The following is a 27,292-nucleotide window of genomic DNA, read 5'->3' as shown; positions in this document are numbered from 1 at the left end:
GTTCTGGCTACTGCTCCCAGCAGCACACTGAGCTCTGCAGCTCTGGAACCCATCAGGGAACTGAGTATGACTCTCCAGGAGGGATGCCAGAGCAGTACTGGCACGGCAGTTAAACTCCTCTTATTAGTAATGTGTTTATATACAAAATACAACACATTATACTTCCAAGTAACTTAAGCTCAGGGCAGTGTTGTTGAACTCCTTCCTTTCCCACATATGTGATATTCCATCTCCCACTTAATTCCAAGTTTCAGCATTGGAAGGATTGTCATCTAGAGCATGCAGAGCACATCTCTTCAGGCTGCAAGCATTTATTGCTGGACATGTGAGAATATACAATCCCTTCTTTTCATGCTATCCACAGATGTGTGCTATGCAACCCTGCTAGACAACATTGCACTATAAAGACAAATTATTTCATTTAAAATTATTATTCTAATTGTTTTGACTCTGGTCTCTGAATAAAAATATGAAGTGACATTACTTCCCAGCTAGTACTCACCCCCCCCAAAAAAAAAATTGGCAGAGTATCACTTTCCAAATGACACATGACATAATTTACTACAAAAGGGAAATGTTCTGTGACTAAAATGACATAATGTTGATTTCCATGCAAAGCACGGTCTCAAGGATTTACAGATAAGACAAGAATGACCACATATAAGTTTCAAGTTTCACTTAATAAATCTGTGTAGCAAATTTACACCAGCCATTTACACCCCAGTGAAGCCATGATGATCACTGCTCACTTAGAGACCAAAATTGATATCTGCATTTGGGGAAAGTTCAGGTCTTTGGAAACCACAGTAAATGGTTTCTGCCCACAAAAATCATCCTGAAGAACCACCACTACAATGTAAGAAGTAACCTTTCATAACAGTAAATTCAGAAGGTATATATGTTCACCCCTTTATATGTGCTGCACAGCATCGAGGTAACTGGGCAGAAAGCAGCTGTGTTGATTAAAATCTGAACACCGGGTACCACTGAGTTACTATTACATATTTTCATGGTACAACTTGCAATTACATCATATCTCGACCCACAGATTGAACTCAGATACTCTATTCAGTATTTCCTGAGAATGCTTCAGATGACCAAACACTTCCAACAGTTTCAGAAAACCAACAGAAAAATTGCAGGACCAGCTCAACTTCTCAGAAACAGGTCCAGCTCAGTTCCTGCCCTTACATCTCCATGAACAATCCCATTTGCTGTCAGTTGTGTTAAATGGGCAACTTTCTTACTAGTCAAGCAGAAAAGATGGGGTGGGGAGGGGTAATCCTGCACACCCAGTGTGACACGGCACCAGAGGAGCGAGCATTAAATTAGAGTGAGAGGTTATAAGTCTGACAGAAATCTGATCTGTATTCCCTAATTATGGAGGCTCACTTCCACAAAACTGACACAAATGTTAAGCCAAATTAAATGTTGTCTAATTAACTATCATATACAAGCCTTCAGAGTAGGATGTCTACATGTTATTTAGCGAAGTAACTGGAACACGAGGGCTCGTGGATTATCAGTCAAGGCAGAGCTGCCACCCCAGCTAACTGTTACAAGGTGAAGCCATTCCATTCCCACACATCCCTTCCATGAGTACTGCTTGTAATATTTACAGGAAAAGGCACATCAGTAAACAGGGTTGCCCAGCGAGGCGGGGGAGCTGCGGGGGTGATTCAATGGCACCGATCTCCCCAGCGAGGTGCCAGAAGCCATTATGAAAGGCCCGGCTGATGGGCTGATGGCAGATAAAGAGAAAAAACCACCAGTGCTAGTAATTCATGAAAAACTACACGCTGCCATGACAGCTACAAGTGCCAAGTGACAGCTGTCAAGGTAAATGGAGTTTGGGAAGCCTTTCTTAAAGGATCATCTACATGTACATGTTATTTTGGGGGGAGGGAAGAATAAGCATGAAGATTTTCATATCTATTCCCTCCCTTGGGACCCAGGTGAAAAAACTAATTTATGATGCTCTTGATTTCAGCGTAATCATTTTGGTTTTTGACTGGAAAAGATAGAAAGATATTTACTTCATTTCAGATCACTGTTCTTGTATAGCACTAAGCCCTTTCCAGGTCATCAATAGCAGGAAGAGTCTTGAGCACAGGTGAGGCTGTCTGGGCAGGGAAGAAGGTGCCAAGGCTGAAGGAACCTTGGGTGTGGGAAGGGAGAGAAGTGAAAGCAAACCACACTCTGATGTGGTATGGGAGAGCAGCAAGAGATGCCCTTCACGTGGGCTGCATTATCTGCAAGGGAGACATCATCCAGATTAGTCTCAGTACTAAAGGAGAGCACTAATCCATAGTCTAGAACTGGGAGGAGCCAAGCAAGACAAAGCAGCATCGCAGCGTGGGTCAGCCTGCCTTGGCACAACTGCTTTCCCACCAGAGCAGGGACAGGCTCAGCTGCCCCTCTGCGTGGGTAGCAGAGCTCAGCCAACATGGATCCGATTGATTTGAAGGGGTTTTGTTCGTATCACAGAAGGAAACAGCTGCAGCAGTCTGAGCAAATCAGCCACCACTTCCCATACAAATCACTTCTTATCCTGTCTTAGCTTCCTGAAAACATGATTTTGTTTGTTTAGGAGCAGCCACATTAAAATGCAATAGCCAAAGCACTGGAAAATCGATTTGTGAAAATTTTAGAAGATCTACATCCAGCCATGGTTTAATGGATAACACTGACCATACACAATACAAACACACAGAGCTCCACTGTTTACGTGCTCTCAGAGCATGGTAGGAAAGGCACATGACAAAAAAAAAAAAAAAAAAAGGAGAATTGGGCAAGGAAAGTGTGAACAAAGCCTGCTATTAACATAATTCTCCCTAATTGTTTTACAACTGTTAAATTGACAGCATAAAAGGCTCTACTATCATTACCAGCTGTAGTCTATCTCTCTCTATCCACTCTAAGCTTCAAAACATTCTAGTTACTCAAAAACAAATGGAGCCAAACATTCAAGCTGAAGTCAAACAAAAAGGAGGATCTTGGAAGTTTAATGCCCACTCATACCCAAGAACAAATAAAACCTTGCAAAGACCTATCTTTTCCTGCTCTCTCCAGTAACAAATCCATCTAAGCTGATTACATTTTGCATTGAGCATCTTCTTGTACTGCTATTCATACCATTCCCAGGCCTTCACCCATAACAGATTGCTGCCAGGGTTTCCATGTCACTGCTTCCAAGAGACTGTGTTGGGAGATCATTCTCAATCCTGACTAACCATCCTGTAGCCTGACGAGAAACAACGGTGCCACACAGCACCTCACTTTAAAACCAAGCACGTGGCCTTGCCCCTGGCTTCTCTGCTGCATAGATCCTCATCTGCAGCTGCTTTGCTTCCCCAGCAAGGCACCCAGAGGGGCAGATCCTGACGCTTGCCCTCAGACAGCGGGTGGTGTCCGAGTTCCACTGGTGCCACATGACTACTTCACAGAAAACAAACAACATTATATTAAATGTAGCATTAATGTTGAAGGAAAAGTGGTTGAGCAAAAACTATTAATAGAAGGGAGTCCACTGACTAATTACAGCATCACAGAATATGCTGAGTTGGAAGGGACCCACAAAGATCATGGAGTCCCACTCCTGGCCCTGCACAGGACCAACCCCAAGAGTCACACCATGTGACTGAGATCACTGTACAAACTTTTCTTTAACTCTGTCAGGCTTGGGGCTGTGACCACTTCCCTGGGGAGCCTGTTCCAGTGCTGACTGACCTCTGGGAAAAGAACCTTTTTCTAATACTGAACCTAATTAGAAAAGACGAAGCCTTTCTCCCTGTCCCATCCAAATGACTAAGGAACCCTGTCTGAATGGGATGACGCAGACAGCGCATGGGTGAGACTGTGGCCTGGGGAGCAGCTGAAGGGGTTTTCATTCTCTTATGCCTCCCAAAATAGTTATTTCCCTATTGTTGGTAACACTGGGATAAAGAAGAAGTGGTGCAGGTCTGGACATTTCTATTTATGCTTTCCATTTCGCAACACATCATGCTTACCAAAAATAAATAAACTAAAATCACTTTTGCTTTTAACCAGATATCCTAAACCCCAGTGTCTGACTGTGCACAGTGGAGTGAGACAAGAATAAAGAGGAGACACTTATTTGGGGAAGGGAAAAAACAATGGAGAAACAGGGTAAAAATGAAAACAGGGTTCCATTTTTCCAGTCAAGATGCAGTTTGCCTCCGCTCTCAAAGGTCTGATGCTTCCAAGATCAACACAAGCAGACAAGCTTCTTACACCCGAGCATCAGCATACATGACCTGACTTGTCAAACAAAAGAAACATTAAAAAAAAAAAAAAGGCATTTTCTCAAGGGAATCAAACACGCCCTGTTTCCCCTTTCACCGCAGCCCTGTGTTCAACTTCAGAGCCTTGCCACAGGCACCTCTCCTTCCCTCCTCTCTTACACACCTCTGTCCTACCCCCAGGTGAGCTCTGCCCTCCTTTGACTACCCCTCCCTGCACTGTCCCACAGCTGAGAGCCCATCCTGGGGCACACACCCACACCCTCCCTCCCCTGACAGAAGTGGGTCTTAGCACCTTCCTCTGTTGTGGGTTTGCCAACCACGTAGTTGACTACTTTAGAGACACAACCTGCTGAAATGCTGAGAGAACTTTATCAACTTACAGTTTGCATGGACACATGCTTGTGAAAATCTAGCAAAGGTAGAATAGCACATAATATCTATTTTATTAAGGAAAAGAAAAAAAAAGGATGTGTCAAAGCTTTCCTGAAGTGACAAATTGCTAAGATCCCCATCACCAGCATTCACTCTGTAAGAGATGGAGGGGAACTCGCTGCAGCCAGGCAGCTACCAGCAGCCCTTGTGTGCTAACCAGAGGCTGAAATTCTCCCTCTTGAAGCAAGCAGCAAATAAATTGTGTCCCTTTTATCTGCTTGTTCATAGCATCATTGTCTTAGATTTTATGCTCAAGACAGTAGCACTACTGTGAGATTTCCATATCCATGGGATTGCATTACAATGGAAGCCCAAGGCCAAGTTTAAGGAAGGCTGTGCAGTCATCTCCTGTAAAAACATCCTTCCCAGCTTCAGCAGCTGTGCCAGGATAGCAAAATTTGTACCCTGAGAACATATTTTCCTAGTGGCCATGTAATCACCTTCCTTTTGACCCCTTCCCTCTCTCCCTCCTCTACCTTATCCCTTTCTACCCAACCTAACATTTCTCAGTGTTCTGTGTAATTTTTCCTCTTCTGAATGCTGCAAACACAAGAGTCCCAAATTATCATATTTTTCAGGACAGATTTTTTTTTTTATTTTAAAGAATCACACCTCAATGTTTAGAAATTAATATTTTCAAGGTATAGATAGCATTTGTATAGTTGTCTCTGGCTTGAGCTCAAAATTTCTATAGAGAATAATCCATGTATTTCACCTTTCCACAAGCGATATGCCTCTCCTTTTCCACCCCAAAAGAAATATTATAACAATCACAGCCACCCAAAGAAGTTTATAACATTTCTATTACAAACGTATTTCAACCTACAATTACCAAATTACTTAATTATCATAATTAGATATGAAGCTTTACTGTAAATTAAGATTAAACTGGGTTGCTGAAATAAATGCTAATATATTTAATTGTGGGATGAATTATTTTGGCTTCATTGCTATTCCTTAACAGCAAGTCTTCCAAATAAGTACGACTGAATGATGTCTTTACATAGAATTACCCAAGCTCACTCTGCAGCAAACAGCAGCAATTCAGTGTTTGAAGCAGAGGGCACTTTTCCCTGTGCACCTTGACTTCCAGTGAGCAGATATTGATCTCCACAGGAAGCTAACGGCTCTTCATTTTTACTTTCAAGGTTTCAAATTAATCTGATAATGGTTGAAACCTATTCTCTTCCAAGGCATTACTGGTAGACATGAGGAGTTCCTCCTAGAAACATGGACTGAAGCCAAGAGATTGGAAGAGGGAAGGTCTGCCATACTTTGTGTGGCTGAAGAGGAGAAGTTACAGCCCTAACAAAGCAAAAGGCAACAAGGGACTGTTATCAAATGCACTTCTACCTCTGCCCTGTCTTGTCCAAATCTGCATCAGGCTGCCTCTTTCAGCACTTCTCTCTGAACTGAAACAGAATTCTAATTGTAGATAATAAAGGATATTGCAAGGCACACATGAAGAGGTAACTCTTAAAATGCCTGTCCCTCATAACCTGCCGCACCATTTGAGGCCAGATCTTTGCTGCTGCAGCCACGCTGTGTGTTAGACAGATCTATGCTGCTAGCTTGTTTAGTATATATTAAAGGTAGGTATGGTAAATTTGATTTGCAACCCGTCTCATCTCATTTACGTCCTGAAGCCAGTGCAATAAAATACTTCTGACATATTACACTGGCCTATGACATGATGCCAATGGAAAATGACATGTCCCACCATGCCAAATATGGTAACATTTATCTGAATATCTATGATGCTTTTTTTTAATTGCTGAACAATTCTAAATTTAGCCAGAAAACATAAGAAGATAAACCATAGATTGAAAAAAAAATTACATATTTTCTCAGCATCTCACTCAATTTCCTTCAAAATCAGTACAGGGCACAGAAGATGGGGTCAAGACACTTTCAAAAGCCATTGGGAAGTCTTTATACATATTTTTAAAGTAAACAGACACAATGCATCATAAAATAGAAACATTTCAATATTTATTTTCAATATTCTTTGTGAATTTCTTTTATGCAAGCCCTGGAATAGCACAGAGAAGATTTAGGTTCATGATAAAAATGAACTCATCAGCCACAGTCTTTATCCTGGCACTGGGGAGCCAAGGCCCAGACCTCAGAATCTGCACATGAATCAACATTAAGTCTTCATGGACATGCAGCATTTTCCTCTAAAAGACCTGAGAACACTTTATAAGCACTAATGAATTAAGTGTCCAGCACTTCTGTGAGATAGGGAAACACCATCCTTCTTGTACGGACTGTGGGCAGAAGGAGGTTAAGTGATTTGTACAGGGTCGCCAAATAAATCTGTGTAAGGCACAGCAAAACTCATGTATTCTGTCTCCAAGTCACGAGCTTTGGTGTGAGACCATTCCTCATCTCCACCTCAGTCACACGATGGCTGGTGCTTGAGTCACCAGGTGTTTGAGACAGAACCTCTAACACATACATTTCCCATCTCCCCCTAATTACTCATATTTTAGAAGTATTCACATTTTTACACGCTTTCTTCCATGACAAAGTTTTACTAGGCTTAAAAAGGTCAAAGTAATTACATGTAAATGTGTCATACATGTTATAACACCCTACAGAAACCAGTCAGGACTCTTGAAGTCCAAACTGATGAGGACTCTGTAGGGAACTGGAAGAAGGTCCATCAGAACCTTTATAACCTGGCTGTCACCTGCAGACAATTCCCTTGGAGACCTGCAGGGTTTCAGGCTGCTGAGAGGATCCTGAGAAAACAGAAAACCCCTGTTCTGAAAAATATTTTGTGTTTCTCGCCAGCTTCAGTAATGAGATTAAATTAAAGAAAATTTTAAATTGAATACCCAGGGCAAGAAACCAACTTCCTGGTACTCTGATGTATTGAGCAACATAATCTCCCAGAGGAAGCAGCAGAGCCCAGATTGCTCAGAGCCAAACAGGGCCAAACAATTAGTTCCCTTGTCCTGAGACAGACAATTTCTCACCTGCAAATGGGCATTTTTCCAGCAGACAAGCTCAGCCTTTAACAAGATAGGATTTTTTTCCCCTTTGTACACGTACAAAGATGAAAAGGCACAGCCAGTGGAATGGAGACAGGGCCGCCAGCAAGGATCCCAAGAGCTTTCCCAGCACACCCACCCCAGCCCTTACCAGGAGCAGGTGGATTCACACACTGGGAGGTGGGACAAACTGGTCAATAACAGAATTGACTAAAGAAGTAAAGGAAATCCACATAACCTTAAGTGAAAAATATCATCTGTTAGCTGCCTCTGTGACTGCATGCACATAGCCAAGTGAGATTATTCTACACAACTTTTATTTACTATTCTTGCCATATTTAATTAAAAATGCTTTTATTCATCCAGTTTCATTAAACTATCCATTACCTAAGAAAGGCCAGTTTAGACTTACATTTCAGTTTGAAAGCACAGAAATCTATTTGTGATCTGCTAGAGCAAGCAAACCAGTGGAAAAAAGTTTCAAAATCAGAAGGAAAAACTCCCCAGTGCTGCTTATTCTCACTCCTGACAAACCCAATATATTTAAAACACGTGCAGAAATTCAGAACTACTCACAAAGTGGGTTTGAGCTGATGCTGGTGAATATCAAATGAACAATGAATGGTTTTGCAATATGTAAAAGACATAGTGGGAGACTGGTATGATCTGCCAAAACCAGCCTTAGTAAAGTGATCTCAAGAATCTCAGGGACCCAGCTGCAGCACTAAACCCCACAGAGCAGTGTGGGTCCTGTTACACCCAGCTGAGAGGCTGGGGCTTCAGATGTTTGGTCTTGTATAAGGTTTTAGAAACGTGAAAGAATTTCTCAGATGCTTTTTCCAACAAGAGTTTTCACTGGAAAGGAAAAGAAGGGAAAGCAATTTACATGATGCTACTTGGTTGTTTGTTTGAACTTAAAAACAGTCCTTGTGCATTATTTCCCACCACCTTTTAATCAAGTTTTGTCACACCCCTTAGTCCCAAGCCACAAGGACCCTTGCAGCAAAGGAAGCCTTTGCTGGAGAAGCATGCATTGCCTGCACTCCCACGTGCAAGCTCCTGCAGAGGTGAGTCTTGTTTGGGGACTGAAAGGAGAGGAAACGGTGCAATAAGACCAACTGTGAGACTTAGAATAATTTTCTATCATGTTATTCTTGGTCATATTCCACTGATTACCTAGTCAATCATTCTTTTACTTTAAAAAAAAAATCACTGTTAAACGGCAAGAAAGTTCAGAAACTAAAGCTCAGAATTGCAGAACATCCTGTGTTGTTGGTGTCCAGCCTGACTGGCAGGTCCTCCAGTCTGCTGCCAGAAAATATCACCTTTTCCTCTGGCTAAACAACACTGACTACATAAAGCCAAATAAAACGTGGAACTAGAACCTGTGACTACAAATAACTTTAGTCAGACCAGGAAGGGGAACCATTGGGTTTGGCAACACAGACTATAAACATGTCCTTCACATGCAGGCTGTCTAAAAATGGCAGGTTGCAGCAACAGGTCTAGTGGCACTGGGGACACCTAAGTGCAGTAAATTCTCAAGGGAGGATTCAAGCAAATTCTCTCTTCCTCTGCGTGTTCTCATGAGACCCCACCCAAAGCACTGTGTCCAGCTTCGAGACCCACAGCATAAGAAGGATGTGGACTTGTTGGAGTGAGTCCAGATGAGGGTCATGAAGATGAGCAGAGGGGTGGAGCAGACCTGTGAGAGAGCTGTGACTTCTCTGGAGCAGAGACAGCTCTGGGGAAACCTTATAGCATCTTCCAGTACCTAAACGGGCTCCAAGAGAGCTGGAGAGGGACTTTAGGCAAGGGCATGGAGTGATGGAACAAGAAGGAATGCTCCAAACTGACAGAGGGCAGGGTTAAATTAGATATGAGGAAATATGTAGAAGGTGCCCATGGGCAGGGGGAGTCAGAACTAGATGGTCTTTGAGGTGTCTTCCAACCCAAACCATTCTAGGACTACTCACGAGCTGCTCAAAGTTGAAGACTTAAGCTGGATCATCAGCCCAAACGGTCATATTGTCTCTTTTCCCCCATGGGCACCTAAACCACTCCCAAATCCAGCAGACAGGGCTCTGAAATTCCTTCCCATACTTTTTCACCTGCCTGCCAACAGGCTACATCCATGGTGTTTGCACAAAGGCCAGGGACAAGGAGGTGCAGCTCTTCTTGTAGCACAGTCCTGTCTCAGCCATCCCCACTCATGGTGGCACCTGCAGCTTCTCCTGTGCTTGTCCATGGGCTGTGCCTGAGGCACAGGGTGCTGCAGCATCAGGGTTATAAATGCAGCCCAGCTGAAGGTACCTTATCCTAATTCAGACTTTTCTCCTCCAGAGAGCTCAGCACATGTATCCAGATGCTCCAGCTTCACTTTTCCATGGAGCTCACTGCAGGGTTTATACCTATCCAACAAGCTATGGGTTAAAAAATCCCCACGCCTCCTTCCTTTCCCCAACCCCAAAACAAACCAACATCAGAAGGTGATTCTGCATGGCTTCAGCAGGTAACCCAGATGCAAAAGTCCATCCAAGCCCTCCTTGCAGTTTGCCAAGACTTCATCCATTTCATTGCCTTAAACCAGGCTGGTTACATGATTTCAGCTTTTTCCAAGTTCAGCAACAAATGTGTAATGGTTCTGTCTATCAAGCATTCCTTTGCTGTATTGTGTCTGATGGGTCAAACCCCTAATAAATCAAGCTCATCGTAAAGCAATACTACCACACATAAATTTAAGCCTTTTAGTGCAGGCCTTTCATCAAGTCATAATGCTGTCCATGCAGGAAAATCTAGACACTTTGGAAAGCCTAACTGCAAGTTCAGACTATGAAATGCTCATTTTTCTCTTTAAACCTCTTTTTATCACCACTTCTTGTTGCCCTATGGTGTATATTGATTATATATATTATACAGCAAGAGAGATAATTGTGTGAAAAGAGCTGTGTGTCATTTGAGAAAAAGGAAAATAAATAAGTCTATTTGGCAAGACTGTGAGACACTCAGGGTGAGTAGATGTCACTCTTCCTACAAAAACACACAGTGGTTGCAGGCGCTGCTGTAACCTAAATTGTAACAATTACAAAAGTAATTGTTAAATTACAAAAAAGACATCAAACTCGCAGACCTCCCAGGGACCCTGTGCATTTGGCCATCCTCAACAGTAAAACGAAAGGTGGGTGTCCCCTTTGTCACTACATCATGAAAACCGGACCAGGTGGCTAATCCTCCTCAGGGAACTCGAACCTTGGCAAAGCATCTACCAGAGGCTGAACAGATGCTTAGGCACTCATTAACCAATCCATTTCATCGTCACGCACACAAATGGGAGTGTAACACTGAGAGCCTCAGAACTCTGCTTCCACCCGCCCAACTGAGACCCAAAACCTGCCCCTCGCTCATTTAATGTGGCCCAGGTCAGTAACATGAGTTTAACTTTTCCAACTGCCTGGGAACATGTAGGTAAGCAACGCAACGCAGCAGGAACCCAATTTCAGAGATTTTTGAGCAGTTGGATGTAAGTTTTTGAATTATTTTGGGGACTAGCTTCCATATTTATAACAAAGCAGTAGCAAAGCCCTTGGGTCCCAGCCTGCAAACACTGTTAGATGAGCTGCCACTGCCACAGCACTGGTAGGGTCATTGCTGCAAGCAGGAGACCTGACAGCTCCCATCCCTACGGCACTGGCAGGCTCATGGATGTTAGCAGGAAACCTGGCAGCAGCCTCAGAATCGGGTCCTAAAGACTGCAGAAAACTTGAGGACGACTTGAAAGTTCACATTACAGTGGCAAGGTGGCTCTAATACCACTAGCAACTAACTGAGGATGGGATTATTAAAAAGAAAAAACCAACCAAACAAAAAAGCCCAAACAACACAAGAAGAAGAAGAAACCTCCCCCCATCAAAAAAAAAAAAAAAAGCAAACAACTTTCAAGACATTCAATGAAAGCCTTAGGAGATATTCAAAGATCTAAAATACTGCAGGGGTGTGTGTATACAATATAATTTCAGTAATATAAATACAGCAGGGGATATGAGCAACAAGTCACAAAAAGCAAAGCAGATTTTTTCTGAGAGTAGTTTTAGAAGTTTATGCCATTAAGAAATGAGGCAATATCTAAAAGGGACAGAGAAAAGAATTAACCCTGCCTCAACACAGTTTTAAACAGAAATGTAGAAAAACTCTCTTGTCCAGCTACTTCCTTTTCATGCTAGACAATAACCAAAAGAAGAGCATCAGTATCAGCAGAAGCAACAATGTAAGGAGAAACAACAAGAAGGACTCCTGTACACAGCCATACTTTAATTTCAGGTCATTTGCTTTCTCCTAGCATAGCATCAACAGAGAACTGCTCCATTACCTGTGGAGCTGAAGGGAACAGCATCACAGAAATGCCAGGCAATACAATACCTTGGTAAAGTCAACAAGCAATCAGAGAGTCATTCAGTCAGGGCTACAGGAAAACTTGCAGCAGTGCCCAGATATTTTTGCAGGTAAATCTGATTTTTCACACTAGGTTCACTAGTTTAAACAACAGAAACATCCATCAGTACAACGCTGGATGTTTGGTCAGTTAGGTGTCTTCAAAAATCTTGGCTATGACCAATACCACACATTTGCCTCTGGGACTTACAGCTGCTTTAAAGAGGTTAGTCTGAGTTCATATTAAAAACCATACATTGAACATTATTTCCTGAAAAAATTATCTTAATTGGTGAAATGTAATGAAATGTGCTAAAACTAAACCCTGCCTTAGGCAGCAGGAGCTGTCAGAATGGCCAAAGCTGGACCAGAAGAAGATCCCAGGGAAAACTTTTGTTTCATCTCTGCCTGTCTACCTCTTTCCTGCCTGCCAGAGAGCTCAGAGCACACTGTCGTACTCACCAGGCAGCAGTCAAGGCTGCGGAGAGCCTTAGAAGTAACTTCAATGGCCTTTGGCAGGATAAACCTTCTCTAAAGTTTGTATTTTTAGTCCATTTTCTAAGGTAGAAGTTAGTGATGGCGTAGCTTGTAACATGCCTCTGAAGAGGAAATGCTGGTGGATTTTGGAGTCAAAAAGGGCATTTTATCCTCAAAGGACAAGAAACCAGCAAAGGTCTGAGACTCCCTTTGTGTGCTTTACAGCACTGGGCACAGGGGGTACAGAGACTGGAAGAAGAGATGCCCAAGAACAAAAATGCAGCAGAAGGGAGAAACGCCTTTCCAGCTGCCAATCTCCAGGCAACTAAAGCCCACAGCCCCCCTCCTTCCCCATCCTCAGGGAGAGAGAGACCAACTGCTGCAGGACTTACAGGAACTGATCCTGGCAATGACAGACAAGACCCAAGCCTCAACAACCTTAGGAAAGAGCAGCTTTGCAGATGCACACTTTAAAAAAAAAAAAAAAAATCTCGTCCCAGGCCAGAGTAGAGACTTCTTAGACCCCAGATCACTGACACAACAGTCAGCAGTGGTGCTACTGTCATGTCAGTGCAGCTGTTGGCTCATCCACAGGAGAGGCTCAGCACAGATTTTAGATGCCAGGACAGAAAGCTCAGTCCAGGTGCAGCTCATCCTGCTGCGAGTCAGGGCTGCTGGCAGGACCCCGGCTCTATTCCCAGCTCTTCTAATTGCATCAAAGGGAGGCAGAGCAGGAAAATGCCACAATTCTATTTACAAAAGTAAGAGCTGATGAGGATTATTTACACACAGCAGTAATTCACAGTTACATCAAACCCTTGGGTACCTTAATTCTGTGCATCACACACAGAGCACAAAGGGTTTCTAATTGCAAGTCGCTGGTAGCCAGGAAAAAGCCCGGGGAGCCGGATCAAAGTAGGTGGGATACAAGCACCTAGGGAAGCTCAGAGATACCCCACAAGCTTTCACTGTCCTCAAAAAAATGCTCCTTCCTATACTTTGAGCCCAAATTCATAAACCTGTTAGAGAAAAGCTAATTTACTCAGAATTTTTCACCTGCTCAGGAAACACACAAAACTGAAGCTCCTGATCCTTGGGACCATTACTGTACCCCAGCAGGTCATCCACAAGAGAGGTCTGCCTTCATTCCCCTATCCTTGCCCATAATCATTCTGCACTCACCTGAAAAAGTCACACAGGTTTTGGTGACTGCAGCCAGGTACCTGCCAGGTCACTCCCCATTACACAGCTCCATTGGTGGCTCATCAGTGCTTCACTAAAGTTCAAGCAACTTCAACTAAAACCAGACACTGAGAGGAACCTTCAGCTAACAGGTCAAAATTATTTCTGAAAGCCAGGCTGAAGAAAGAGCACTGTACTTTTGAAACAACCTAGGGAAGCCCTTTCCTCACAAGCTTCCCCCATGGTAGGGGCCCAGGGTGTGCTGCCAGGTACCGCTTTATACCCCCAGGTTGTGGGCAGGTGTGCTGGGGATGAGTGTGTACCCCGGGGGAGAGGCTCAGGGCTGGGCAGGGCTGATGGCAGAAGCTCCAGCATCTCTGCTGGCGCAGCTTCACCCCTGGGGCCCCTTGTTCTGTAACGATTATTTGAAACATGGCAGTAAAAAGACTTAAAATTTCAGAACCAGAGACACTCTTACAGGTTTTGATACCGTTTGCCAAGTTTTAGTGTCATGCAAAATCGTTTGTTTGCTGGGTTTTTTGGAAGGAGGGAGCAAAAATAAACTTTCTCTGCAGAGTGACCTGCAGCAGAAAAAAGTGCCAGCGAAGCAGGAGAGCAGCAGCTGGGGCATTGCTGCCTGTGCTGGATGTGGCACTGTGCAGTCCCTGCTTGCTTCTCCCAAGAAACAGGCTGTCCTGGGCTAGTGCCACCTAGACAGCACATCCTTGCTACGCGTTCAGCTCGAACACGAACTCTATCCTGCAAGCAGGTGCCAACTGGAACAAAAGCATCCTCAAAAACAAGTATTCCATCCCTCTGCCTGATTGTCCTATTTCTGGGAAACAAATCAGTGCTTTAAGAAGGCCAAAGCATGCCTTGACCAAATACAGCTTTTTTTTCTATTTAGAAGATACACAAGTGCCTTCAAGCTTTCCTCCTTCCCTTGCCATTCCAGGGGGAAAAACCCCAGCAAAACAGAAGAGAAATAAAGTCAAATATGCTTTATTACTTACTAGTTGGTAATGTAATACTTGTGACAAGCTGAACAGTTGTAGTAGGTGACTAGTGGAAGTCACTACACTGTTTAGAATGAAAACAGGAATGAGAGACAGCTCTGAAAGGGAGATTTTAAGCACAGCTCAGCCATCCTACCGTGCCCAAACCAAGTACTGTTATCCAGTTAATTTAGTGAATGAATCCCTCAGGGTCTCCAGCCATCTACCACTACAGCTCATTAGAGCCCAATATCCGACTTTTCATGTTGTATCACTGAAAGCACTTATGCTTAAAATGTAATTAAACTTAAAACAAACAAGGCCTCGTTTCCCCCCTCGGCTGCCCTGGGACGTGCCCCAGCCCTGCCTGCATGGCCAAAGGCACCCACCTCTGCTGTGTTATTCGGGAAAACGCCGCGTGCTCCCCACACCGACGGCTGACATTCGCCTGGCTGTTCATCCTGTGAGCAATTAGAAATCTAAATACTGGGTGTAATGCCTGGCTATTGGGATTTAGACTCTTACAAACGAGTAATGCAGTAAGACTTGCTGTCCAACGAGGTGTCTTATTGAAATATCCCAGGCTGGTTTGCTTGTCACAGCTGTCGTTTCAGCCATTTGCACTTACACTGTATTGCTTTCATTACAAAAATAGAAATTTGTGTCCTAAGTGCTGTTACATTACTAATGCTAAATATTTAATTCCCCGGGGTTCTAATTATGGTTGAGCACTGGCAACACTGATTCTACTTTTTAATAACAACTGTAAAAGCAATTTGAGCATTTTTCAATTAATTAAATACATAGTGTACGAGTAACCTCTTGTCATTTTGCCCTCCAGGACCTGAGCTAATTTGCGTGGAATAAAATGTTTTGAAAATTAACTGATATACTGGTCTGATCATTGTTGTTCTATTAAATTATAGTCTGCCAAATGAGTGGTGTATAATAGTTACATACTGTACTGTTCCCTTATTTATGATGGCGTGGTCGTTTTTTGAAAAAACTTCTCCAACACATTTCTAGAGAGCATACTGGAGAGGACTAATTAGCAAGCAGGAGATGGTCTGTGTACCACGGGCATCAGCAGACTTACAGTGCAGGGAGACTTCAGCGATGAAAAATAAAGCCTCTCTCCACTCTCCAGACCTCATTTTGAGCTTCTTTCATAGCTGAAATTAAAAGTGTTAATTAAATGACTGCATAAACTTCTATGGATTAGTTCGTAGTTTACACTTTAACATACGGGAATTGACTCAGAATATTAAGACACATGAGCAGTTTAGAAATGTTTTTGTCTTCAAATTGCAGAACCCAATAGGAAAAGATTTGTCCATAAAATGAGTTTGTTGCACTACAAAGACAGTTAAAAATACCTATCCTGCTCATGAAGACAACCAGGCATAAAACTAACTTGTACTGCATGCCTAACACAGTGCTAAAATTATAAAGTGCATTTTCCATTTACACAGTCCTAGAAGTTTAGAACACTGACACACAAGAGCACCTTATGCATCCTGGTAAGGGAAACTAACTTCTTTTCCAAGTCCCACATTAAAGACAATACAAAATCAACTGGGAAGAATTTAGCAAAAAACCCTAAAATTTTGAAAATCATTTTTCCACATGTTTATTCATAGCTGATGAATAATGTTCTTTCAGCATGTATTTTAATATTGTATTTTATTTTACAGCACGCAATAATGGTAAGTCAAACATATTGCTTGAAAAGTGCTTAAGGTCTAAATACTACAAAATATACAGGTGAAAGTTTGCTAGTTTTAGCCAAGTAATTTAACAGTAAGGACAACATTTTACTCTGAAGTCATATGAAATATGAATGATAGATAAGCAAGCCTATTTTTTCACAACTTGCAAAAGTATCACACATGTGGAACATTGCACTCATCATACTAGTTAAAATGAAACCCAGCCTCAGTTTAAGCTGAGTAAGATTTCTTGCTTGCTACCACGACACTCACGCACTAAGAGCTGCAATTCAAACTAAGCAGGATTGTATTTCAGTTAAAAAAAATAAATTAATTAAAAACTCCCACAATATACTGCAGATTTCTTTTGGTACCAAGCAAATTAATATTCTCAGTCAGCATTAGAACACTATTCTTTGCCAAATAAATACTAAATAGAATATACAATCACTGTCAAATAAAAGTGCTCAGGTCAAGCATTTGTATGTAGGTGTATAAGTACATACATAAAACACATACATGGACAAAATATGAACACGAGCAATGTATTGCAATAACAGCTCTCTTCTTAAAGACAGATTTATATAACAGCATAAAACTTGGAAGTTATCTTTACTACTATTAAAAGCTCTCCAGTATCTCTAGACGTCTGCCTTCAATAAATCCTGGAAACATTCTGCTCACATACTGAGTTTTAAGGAATGTGAAGCATATGTCAGCTTCAATAAAAGCAGTACAGTTCTTTAATTACCCCATTCACCCAGCAGCTGCTTTAATGAAGTATTTTTCTGAACATGTAAAAATGTAAAATACCCAAAAAACCAGTCATCTATGTTCAATGACTACTCAGCATCTAACAATAATGGATATACTGGAGGACAAAAACGTGAGTTGTGCCAAGTCCATAATTCTCAGTGACTGATTGTAAAGCACTTAGAGTCAGCATTAAGCCTTTAAAACTCTAACCCTAATCAATCGTAAACAAAGAAATAAAGATCTCACAGTTATTTTTAAAATCTTTAACACTACCACATAACTTTAAATAATTTTTCTGCTTTTTCTGATTTGCAAAGCATTCTTCCCAAGTCAGTATGGACTTCTGCATGAAAACAGGCTTGTACATACAAGTTGAAAAATAACACTACCTATTTAAATACATGAGCTAATTATACCTGGCATTTTGGACTTTGGTGGGAATATATTGATTGCCTCAGAGCAGAACACATCCCTGTTAGCCAAAACCAAAGGTGCACAAGATTCAGAAATCTATGTGGAGACAACCTTTCCCCTTCACCAAACACTTCTGCCCACAAGTCTTTTCACGGTACAGGACAGCAAACACCATCTCCCCAGGCTGTAGGGAACTTGGAAAAGTATGACTTGCTCACATTTCAACCTTGGTGACAGCACAGCAACAAAAAGCCCATTAAAAAGAAAAAAGGCAGATAACTGGATACAATCAACTTGCAATAATTTTCTTGCAACATGTTAGTGAATGGGTGCCAGCTGACTAATCTTAGTAGAGAACAAACCTAATTTACCCACAGCAGGATGTTGTCAGATTATTTTCAACCTAATAATTATTTCTAGCAGAAAGGCAGCATTACACTTTGTAGAAGTAGACACTCTGTAGAAGACATTTGCTGTGAAAAAATATGTTCATGTGCTGTCTGATTAATGTGGGTAGGAGCAGGATGGATGAACCAGAGAAACCCACCTAAGCCAACGAAACACCCTACAGAAGCAAGCAGTCAGGTGAAAGAGGATCTTTGAAAAAGGCATGGCATTAGGAGACAGGAACACTATCAACGTCCCTCCCAATCCTTTTTGAAGAGAAGCTTAAATAACTCTGAGTAACTTTTCAATTGTAGCTGCTATTCTATGAAGGTATTTGCTACGCTGAGACTTCTCGCTCCCTTCCAAACCAGAAGGATGTCTAAGATGACCCAGTCTGACTCCAAGTGTTGCAAAAGCCACAGAAGCCTGTGAGGAATTCCTCTACCACACCCAGCCATTTGTTCAAGCATATACCTCTATAAAAATATTTCATCCTCATTCAAAAGATAGAAAATCTAATATTCCCTTCCTTATAATTTCTAATGAATCATTGCTCTTATTAAAAGTTTGCTCCTTAGTTCGTCATTAACTGATTTTTATCTCTGTATATTGTCAACACATATTGCCTTAAAAATGTTGTGCTATGTCTGGACTATGAAAAGAGTCATATAAAATCAAGTGTCCCATTACAGATGTAAAGATTATTTTCAGGAATGCACCTTTTATTCAATCAAGTTAGAACTGAAATTAAAGAAGTTAGAAAGTAACCATATCGTACCAGTTAAGAAGGTAACTATGTTTTATCCAACATATTTGTGGAGAACATATATAGAAATCATGTGTTTATAATAATAAACACACCATTATGAGTGGGATTCCTGATAGATTCAGACTAATGCAGCAATCACTGAAGAGCCAGGAAGTCTACTTGAAACCAACCTATTATTTGGAATATTTATAAGAAGAAAATCTACCTTCCCTGAAGTTTTATTTTGTTGTCTTTTTAGCACTACATAAACACTATGGCAGTCTTAACTGTAGTATTTGTTCATTTTAAGTGCTTGGATGCAAAATTTTATTTATCAGTTTAACATCCATGACAGAGCTCTACGCAAGATGTTATTTTGCAGTACTTGTTTACCACTTAGGCAGGTAAAAAAGATTCCTCGGCAATCACAAGCATTTCATGAAACATTTCAGTCCCACTACTACAATAGTCCATTTTAAGATAAAAAGAGTTATATGAATTATGGGCTGTCTCAGAGAGCTGTGGAGACTCATTTGCACTTAGTTCATGGTCAGGGGAGACATGTGACAGTCATTTGGAGGAGGCACATCACTTCTGAAGCTAGGACTGAGAGCTCAGCCATGGCTTGACACTGGGCTGCTGGAACAGGGCACAGCTCTCACACCTGGAGCTGCACCCACCTTCACTGTGGAGCTCAGCGATTGGATCAGGGCAAGCTGAGGATCTTGGAAACTATGTGGCTGGCACTTTGCCTCCTTGACCTATGCACACACCAAGCACTCCACTGCAAGTACAGGCTAACAAGGGTAAGAAGGAGTTTGACTGAGGAGCCCAACATTTTCTCAGCATACTGCAGTACAGAGCCAAGTCAACTCAAAACTTGACAGAAGAGCAATAGCTTTCCCACTATGTCTTATCATAACTACTTTGTTTTCACACAGAATTATAAAATATTAGCAAAGTCTAAGTTTGTGCACATTCCCAAATGTCTCTTTAAACCTTAGTCCTGGGACCCACCCTGCCTCATCCCTTCACATTACTATTTTTCAGACCCACAGTTCAGGGAACAGCCGATGCGGGCCCTAATCTGAAGACACTGTGACAAGGTAGTGCTTCCAAGGATAACCAGCCAGGGCAAGCAGTCCTGTACAGTGCCTTCTGTACAGTATGGCCACTGCATATTTCCTCATCCTTTATCATAAGGCCAAATAAAAGATAATGGATGCCATACAAACTGAGCTGGAAGTTCAGTCCTTTCTGTGACTGAGCTGTGTTCTTTTCACCTGGCAGTGCCCCGACAAGAGATGTCAGCAGTATTGCTGCTCTCAGGTTTCTGACAGATCAGAAGGCCTCTTGCTCTTTGTATGCCCAAGCCAGCTATAGGAAGGCACCTACAGTCCACAGCCTTCACACAAGGGTCAGTGCTGAAGGAGCTGTTTAGTGCACTGTTTTTCCTCGGTATGTCTTTCAGTACTAAAGATTATCCATACCATTCTCATTTTGGCACAGGGAATATCAAGAGCTTGGATGCCTCACCAGACTCCAGCATCTACTGATTCAACACTGTAGAGAAGCAACAGCAGCCACTCCTGACAGAGGTGTTCTCCCTTCTCCATTCAAGGCAGCCCATGTGTCAAAAGCAGTTCTCCCGAGGCATGTGTTGGCTGAGGCAGCCTCGTTGATGAGTGAAGTAAACAGTGTGTTCTCTAGGTAATGGAAACGCTTGTACCATTCCCACACCTTGACCAGATACGTTTTCCTGAAGTAGGTGTCTGTCATGCACACACACTCACACCAGGTCTCTCCCCTCATACTGGCACACACAAGGAGTAAGTCAAACAGCACAGGTTTATTTTGCATTATCCAGGATGACCCTGAAATGTGAATATTATGTGTGACAGATCTGCACAGCTTTCTAACACATCCAATTTTTACCACATCCGAGAGATGTAACTGCACCTGCTGAAAAGGCGACACACCAGGGCCAGTCCTCAACAACCCTCTTGTCAACACACCACCCTTCCCAGACATGATGTCTGCACAGCTGGTCTCTGTATGCCCTGTCCTTTCATCAGAGTGACCCAGGGTGCTGGATAACTAATATTTGATAACACGATTAACTTTCGCTGAAATAAGTCTGGGTGTGCTCAGGGAAACAGTTCAGTTCGCTTCCCTAGCAGGGGCTATAACCTTCGGGAGAGAAGGAGCAAGCAAGCGTGTACGAAGCCTCCTTCCTTAACCAGCACAGCTGCTGACAAAGGAGCCTGTATCTCTCGCCTTCTCTGAAGTTAATCCCAGCAGTTTAAAGCTGACTTGTGAAAAAAACATGAATCTGAAGTTACTCTGAAATGCTACTCCAAGGACACATTAGTTCCACTAGAGTCAAAGTATACACCAGACGCAATAGGTCGAGCTCTAGTCGAAGAGATTGCACAGAAAGTAAGAGCTAATAATTCTTAATTTGGCATAACATGACATTCCCAACAGCTTCTCTCTCTCCTTCCAGTAATTGTATCTTGGCAGTATACATATTAAAAAAATCATTGCACAAAAGACATGTGCTGTTGGGGAAAAAAAAAAAAACAAAAACCAAAGCACCTTTCTTTGTGTTGTGTCATTCCAAAACCTGAAGACACTTTCACTGAAAGGCAAAATATGCTGATCAAACCACAAAGGGTACAAAACCTCATTCGTTCCTTATTTGTTTAAGAATTACTAAAAAGAAACATTTTTGCAGGAGGCTAAGGCAACAGTAATTTAGACAATAATAAATTGAGCATTGTAAGAATAACTAGTCCATTGAATAAAAGAACACTGGCAAGAAACTTTTGGCATTCAACAGACATTCAAATAAATGAATGAAGCATGCAAGTTAAATTACTTCAAAAATAAAGACTTTCCAGCAGTTTACCATAATGACAACATTCTATAGCAAGATACAATAGCTCTTTGTAGCCTAAAAATTGTCAGTTTTATTTTACAAAGATGACTTCCAAAAGCATCTTGTCATGACAATTGAGTTTTTAGGAAAAAACAACCTGTCATTTGATAAATAGATGAAATTAACTGTCATTAAAGCCACTTAAGCACTCCTCCTTCCTGTTATCCTTCTCATCTCGGCAGTAACTGATAAGAAGATTTCAGGGAGGCTCAGTCATTGATGGCAGGATCTAGAAAAGAAACAATTTTGCATACAGTTATCATTCTCATTCACAGCTTCTAGTTATTGTATTTCACTAACCTGCACTTAATTGGCTTCCTTCTGCCCCCGGCATGAGCACAGTGAACCAGGTACTTCCCACAAATCACTGCTCACTGTTAACACCTTACACCATGAAAATATTGAGGTGGTTGCAATCCTACGGTGTTAATATTACATATAAAGGTAACAGTAACAAAATCCTGGTAACAGAGTCCCATTATCCACCAACTGTGAGTTGCTAATACCAGCCAGTGCTTTAGCCAGTAGGGACCAGACATTACTCATTATCATGCAATTCATTACTTATGGGACATGGTTGAACTTGAGCCTGTAACTTCTGGAAAATGTACCACTCGTGCACAGGAACACACCAATGAAATAAATGAAGGACCAGATGCAACAGTTACAGCAGAATTAGTGAAGAGGCAAACTACAACTGCACACTTCCTCCCCCTGTTCCCCTCCCAAAAACATTATCCAAGATTTTGTCTGACTAAGCAAGCAGCTTCAAGAGGAAAGGAGGACGTGGACTGGGTAAAGAAAAAGCTCTGAGCCTTGCATATCCAGACTAACTCTCGTGCAACCCCAGGAGGTTGTGTGCATGGCAACCCCACTTCCAACATACAGAGTAATTAATTGTATTCCCACACTAAAGCTACCATGGCACACCTCCACCTTGGCAGATTTCTAGCTGGCTTGAATCCTTTCCACCTTCCACATGCCAGGTTCCTCACACCAACTGGCCCTCAGTGACAGCTGAGTTTTTAATGCCATACAATACCTTGATGCAAATGGGTTTTGCCCTTTTTCCCACCTTTTGCTAGACTACACTGCCACTTAGTCACTGCACTGACATAACAACTCCACCTTCTCTACTGCAGCGCAGCTGTACATCCACTGACGTGACAATGGGAAGTGAGGGGCTTCATCCCTACAGGAGCAGAGCTGCCTTTCAGTTTGCAACCTGCATCATTTTCATGCCGAGGACAGAGCATATGGTCCTTCGAAGGGACATCAAAATAAATATGACAGGTCAGTGCAATCATCATACTGAATGAATTCAAATGATGCCATATCTAAAATGAAATGTGTGCACATAATAAAGATTCAAATGACAAAAAAATTCCCCTACCCTTTATCCCTCTCTGAATTATTTATGAATTCTGCAACTCCAGCTGTTGCTACCAGCCCAAGGACATTACTTCATTTTGGGAATGACGCTTCATATTAAAAGATAAGTTAACAAAAGAAAACAAAAAAAAAAAGGAAAAAAAGGACACTGTGGGCTTTTAAAGACCACAGAAAAGCACAATACATCTTTTCCCAGCTTTTACAAAGGAAAATAATCAACAATCAATTCTGTTCATGTTTCTCAACTTGTTTCCATAATTCCAGACATAGATTTCAACACTCATGCAAGTCAGCCATGCCTTTTTAACCACTGCAGTTAAGCAAGACCCTCAAAGCATCTTGGATCCCTCACATATTTTTATAGGGTTATCTCAGTCTTACAGTTCACCATAAACCATATGCCAACACACCAAAGACTGTGATACTATCAGCACTACTGACAGCTTTTAGTACATAAAATGGTCCTTCCAAAATAATGAAATATTTGCATATATGGAATAGCTTTTGAGAAAAGCAATAATTTGTTCACAAATTTAAACAAAAAGGAACAACACCTTCAAAGTGTAGTTTAGGGCTCAAGTAATCATGACATTTAGATGATCAAATTCTACATAGGGCCATCTGCCCACTTGTAGACTGCTCTGATTTGGGTTCTATCACATATTAGTTCTTAGATTTCAAATAAGTAATTTGGCAATGGGAAGGAAGCAGCATGGAGAAGGCTTAGCCAGTAAGCCCAATTTCCATCACCTCTATCAACATGGTCTCCTCCTTTACTTTAAACTATGAACTTGTTTTAGTTGGCTGGTCTGTAGAGCAGATAGATAACACAGAAGCCGAGTAAATAGGAAAAAAAAAAAAAAATCCACCATTGGTTTTGGTTGCTGCTTTATTCATAATGGAATCGAGATCTGAATTGTTACACAAAACCACCCACTACAAGAACATACTGATGCACTGTGTTCCCATCAGGTTTGAAATTAACTGAAATGAGTCAAAATTTGCAAGTTGCCAAGTGCTGAAGGACATACAGCCCTTAAATATTAACCCTTAATGACTGACCAATAGCCTCATCTCAGCCACAAAGGATATTATTCTGTTCTCTACCTATGATCTTAATTTCACAGCGTTTTCTACTTTTACCTAACTGAACAGCAACTGAGCTTGTTCTAGTCCTGGGAGATCCCAAATGCCACAAGAACTTTTAACCAATTAGCGATTTAGGATTGTTTTTTGTCTGAGGCTTTTATTCTCCTCCATAATCACCTGAAAGTGGACTAACAATTGTCACAGTTCTAACACCAAGAGATGTGTGAACAACAGAGCTTCCAAGGTAACATCATCAGACATCTCCACTATCACCCAAAAAGCCTCAAAGCCAAGAATGCACCATTTGCCTTTAGTGCCAAGCACACGGTTCAGGCCTGAGCTGGAATGCCAGATATTCAATAAACAAACTCATCTTTGGGAAAGGCAGCAAAGCAAGAGCTGTTACCTGGCTTGCAAGTGAAAAACGCCAATGGCTTGAAAGCAGAGCCCACTTCGGTTTCACTTCCAGCAGTACCTCCAGCAGTATCTGCTGTTACTCAGTTTGGTACCATGAGCTCATGCAGTGTTATTCAGGAAAAGGAGATGTTGTTAAAACAAACATTTATTTGCCCTTCAGTCTGCACCAGAGCTGGCACCCAGCCCTGAACAGTCTCCCTCTTCCTCGCTACTGTGGGAAAGCTACCAAACAAGAATCCTCCCCTTCCATCTCCTGCTGTTGGCCAAAAAAACATAAAGGTACAGAAACAAAGAGAACAGGAAGAGAATTTGAGGTGTGTAAAATGCCACTGAGCAGGAAATTAAGGTTCAACATTGTAACATTTGTAGATTTCTTGTAACATTTAACAAGAGACCCAAATTCTCCTGTTGCCACGGCTATATATTTCAGTTTATTACTGCCTCACCATTAATAATTCTCCAGTATTTTGGAAATCCCAGGTGCTATGCACAAACCCTCTCAAAACTACAATTATTTACAGTTGCAACCCACTCAAATGTACATCACTTTTTTTTTCTGAAAACTAACAAATTAAAAACAGGAACATATCTCACATTCCAGGGTTGCCATTTAACTCTCAATGCCACAGGTTCTCAAGTGCCTCCTGAAATAGTTTCTAGCTGTGCTAAAGGAATGACATTTGGAAAAAATCACCTGTGTGCTGATAGGAAAACATCCTTCTGAAGATTTTCACAAGCTAGTTGCATGCAATTGAAGTTAGTCCTCAGAAAATAAGGAAAAGTCGCCTTCATGCCCAAACATGCTCACTAAATGCTTCTGGCTATGACATTATTTCCTAATTGACATATTATACACAACACCTCAAGAAAATATCTTTTTGTCTATGTCTGGATTACATGGCTATTTATACCCAGTGCTTCTGCAGAGCCTTCCCAATGTTGCACAATACTCTTGAATACAAATGACCAATTGATCCTTTCACATGATAGGGTGGGGGTTTTTTTTAGCGTTCAATACTTTTAATGTTAAAAAAAATTGTACCTCAACATGGTCTTTAATCGAATCCTTACCCTGAACAACTGAAGTACATTCGTATTAATCTATTAGATGCTTTTCCACACCACACCTATGGCACTGCATAAATTACTGTAATTTAAATGAATTACTGCTTGAGAATTCTCATTTGGTAAAAAACATGCGGTGTTACATGTTATGGAAAGAAAAACATGCATTAGGGTAACTAAGTTTTATAACACAGTATATCTAGGTGCTCATAAACCAGCCATTCTAAACTGTTGAAGGACAAGAACATTAGCTGATCACACAGAAAACACATCAGTATGTCAAGAAGTCAATAATATGAAATTAAATCTACAGTTTATTTAGATATATTTCCATGCTCATATTCAGAATCCACATTAAAAATGCCATTAGGCAAGCCAGAGAGTATTACTGCAAAAGACATTTACACCAATAGTAATTCTATCTCTGCCCTGGATAACTTGAATTTTCCTCTTTAAGCGTTTGATCTACTGAAACATATTGAAGAAAAAGAACTTGGAGGAAAAACAAAAAGAAAAACATAAAAATCCACTGAAGTTCTTTTGTTACGTTATTCCACATATTACTAATGTTTAAGGATGATTTGTTTAAGACTGCACATTTCAACTACCTAACAGTAAAGAATGAAAAGCTTCTTGCTACAAGCTAAAAAGAAAGTCTTTACCATGCTCCTTGAAGAGCTCATTTTCACATTACTCAGGCTTCATTATGCTGAATCAATATTCGTTTAGTCACTGGGTTATTGACATATTTTAAAATAAAAGTATACCCTTCAGCTACTGCACTCATTACGGGTAATTTGTCTTGTCAGGGAGCAGGGAATATTATCCCAGTCTTTCAGGGGCTGACAGCCCATGGAAATACCTCCCCTTGGTTACAACTGTAAATAATTTTAAGGTAAAATATTGAAAAATCAATGACTGTTTCCTGCAATCTGTCACAAACAAATCAATCATAATCTGCACAGCCAGAGAGTATGATTTGAAGGAGATGAGAGCAGATGTAATTCTTGGCTGGAATCTCTCATTTCAAAATCACTTCACATAATGGTATCATCATTTAAACACTTAGCAGTCACTGCAACTGCCACTCATAACATCTAGTTGGACAAAACCACAAGGAAGAGGAGGAGAAATGCCACTGCTGTTATGTAAACAAACACTTTATTTCAATGGTTGCAACATTAGCGAATTTCACAGATATAACAACAAGGCTTGCCCCTCCACTAACGTCCCAGGTGCTTTTCCTTCCCAGTGGAAGACTGCCTATAAATTAGCCTCTCAAAATGCAAAGCATTACAAATTTTAAAACCAAACTATGCTTCACAAAAGGTGAGAAATAATATCTGGTACTAATACTACTTCTAAAAATATTTTTCATTCACTCCAAATCACGCATAACAGAATTACGTATCAAATTCTTAAGAGATTAAGAAAGGAGAATTATCTGAGGTACCTTTGTCTTTTTAAGAGCAATAAGGATTTCAATGCTTCTTTGTCTTCTACATATTATATTTCACATCTAATTTTCATTAAGCACACACTGACTCAACTTTAGGGTAGGAACCACTGCAAAGTACATGGGAAAGAAAGTCATAA

The 27,292-nt window shown here is 41.3% G+C and overlaps 1 long non-coding RNA gene across 14 annotated transcripts in view; it reads right to left on the bottom strand.

The window, feature by feature from the left end:
- LOC125331995 overlaps positions 1-27,292 on the bottom strand; it is a 379,455-nt gene that overhangs the window by 3,787 nt on the left and 348,376 nt on the right. For 9 of the 14 annotated variants that reach the window (XR_007206321.1, XR_007206324.1, XR_007206323.1 and 6 more), the window contains one exon: positions 20,623-21,962. The exons of 2 other annotated variants lie outside the window; for them this stretch is intronic. This is a non-coding gene — a long non-coding RNA (uncharacterized LOC125331995). Of the gene's footprint in view, positions 1-15,874; positions 15,951-20,622; positions 21,963-27,149; positions 27,263-27,292 lie in introns of those variants that run through there. 3 more of the 14 variants (XR_007206332.1, XR_007206333.1, XR_007206325.1) reach the window with 2 other exon arrangements.

This window comes from Corvus hawaiiensis, chromosome 12 (genome assembly GCF_020740725.1).
Source record: "Corvus hawaiiensis isolate bCorHaw1 chromosome 12, bCorHaw1.pri.cur, whole genome shotgun sequence".
Taxonomy (NCBI): domain Eukaryota; kingdom Metazoa; phylum Chordata; class Aves; order Passeriformes; family Corvidae; genus Corvus; species Corvus hawaiiensis.
This window is presented reverse-complemented; position numbering and strand designations above follow the sequence as displayed.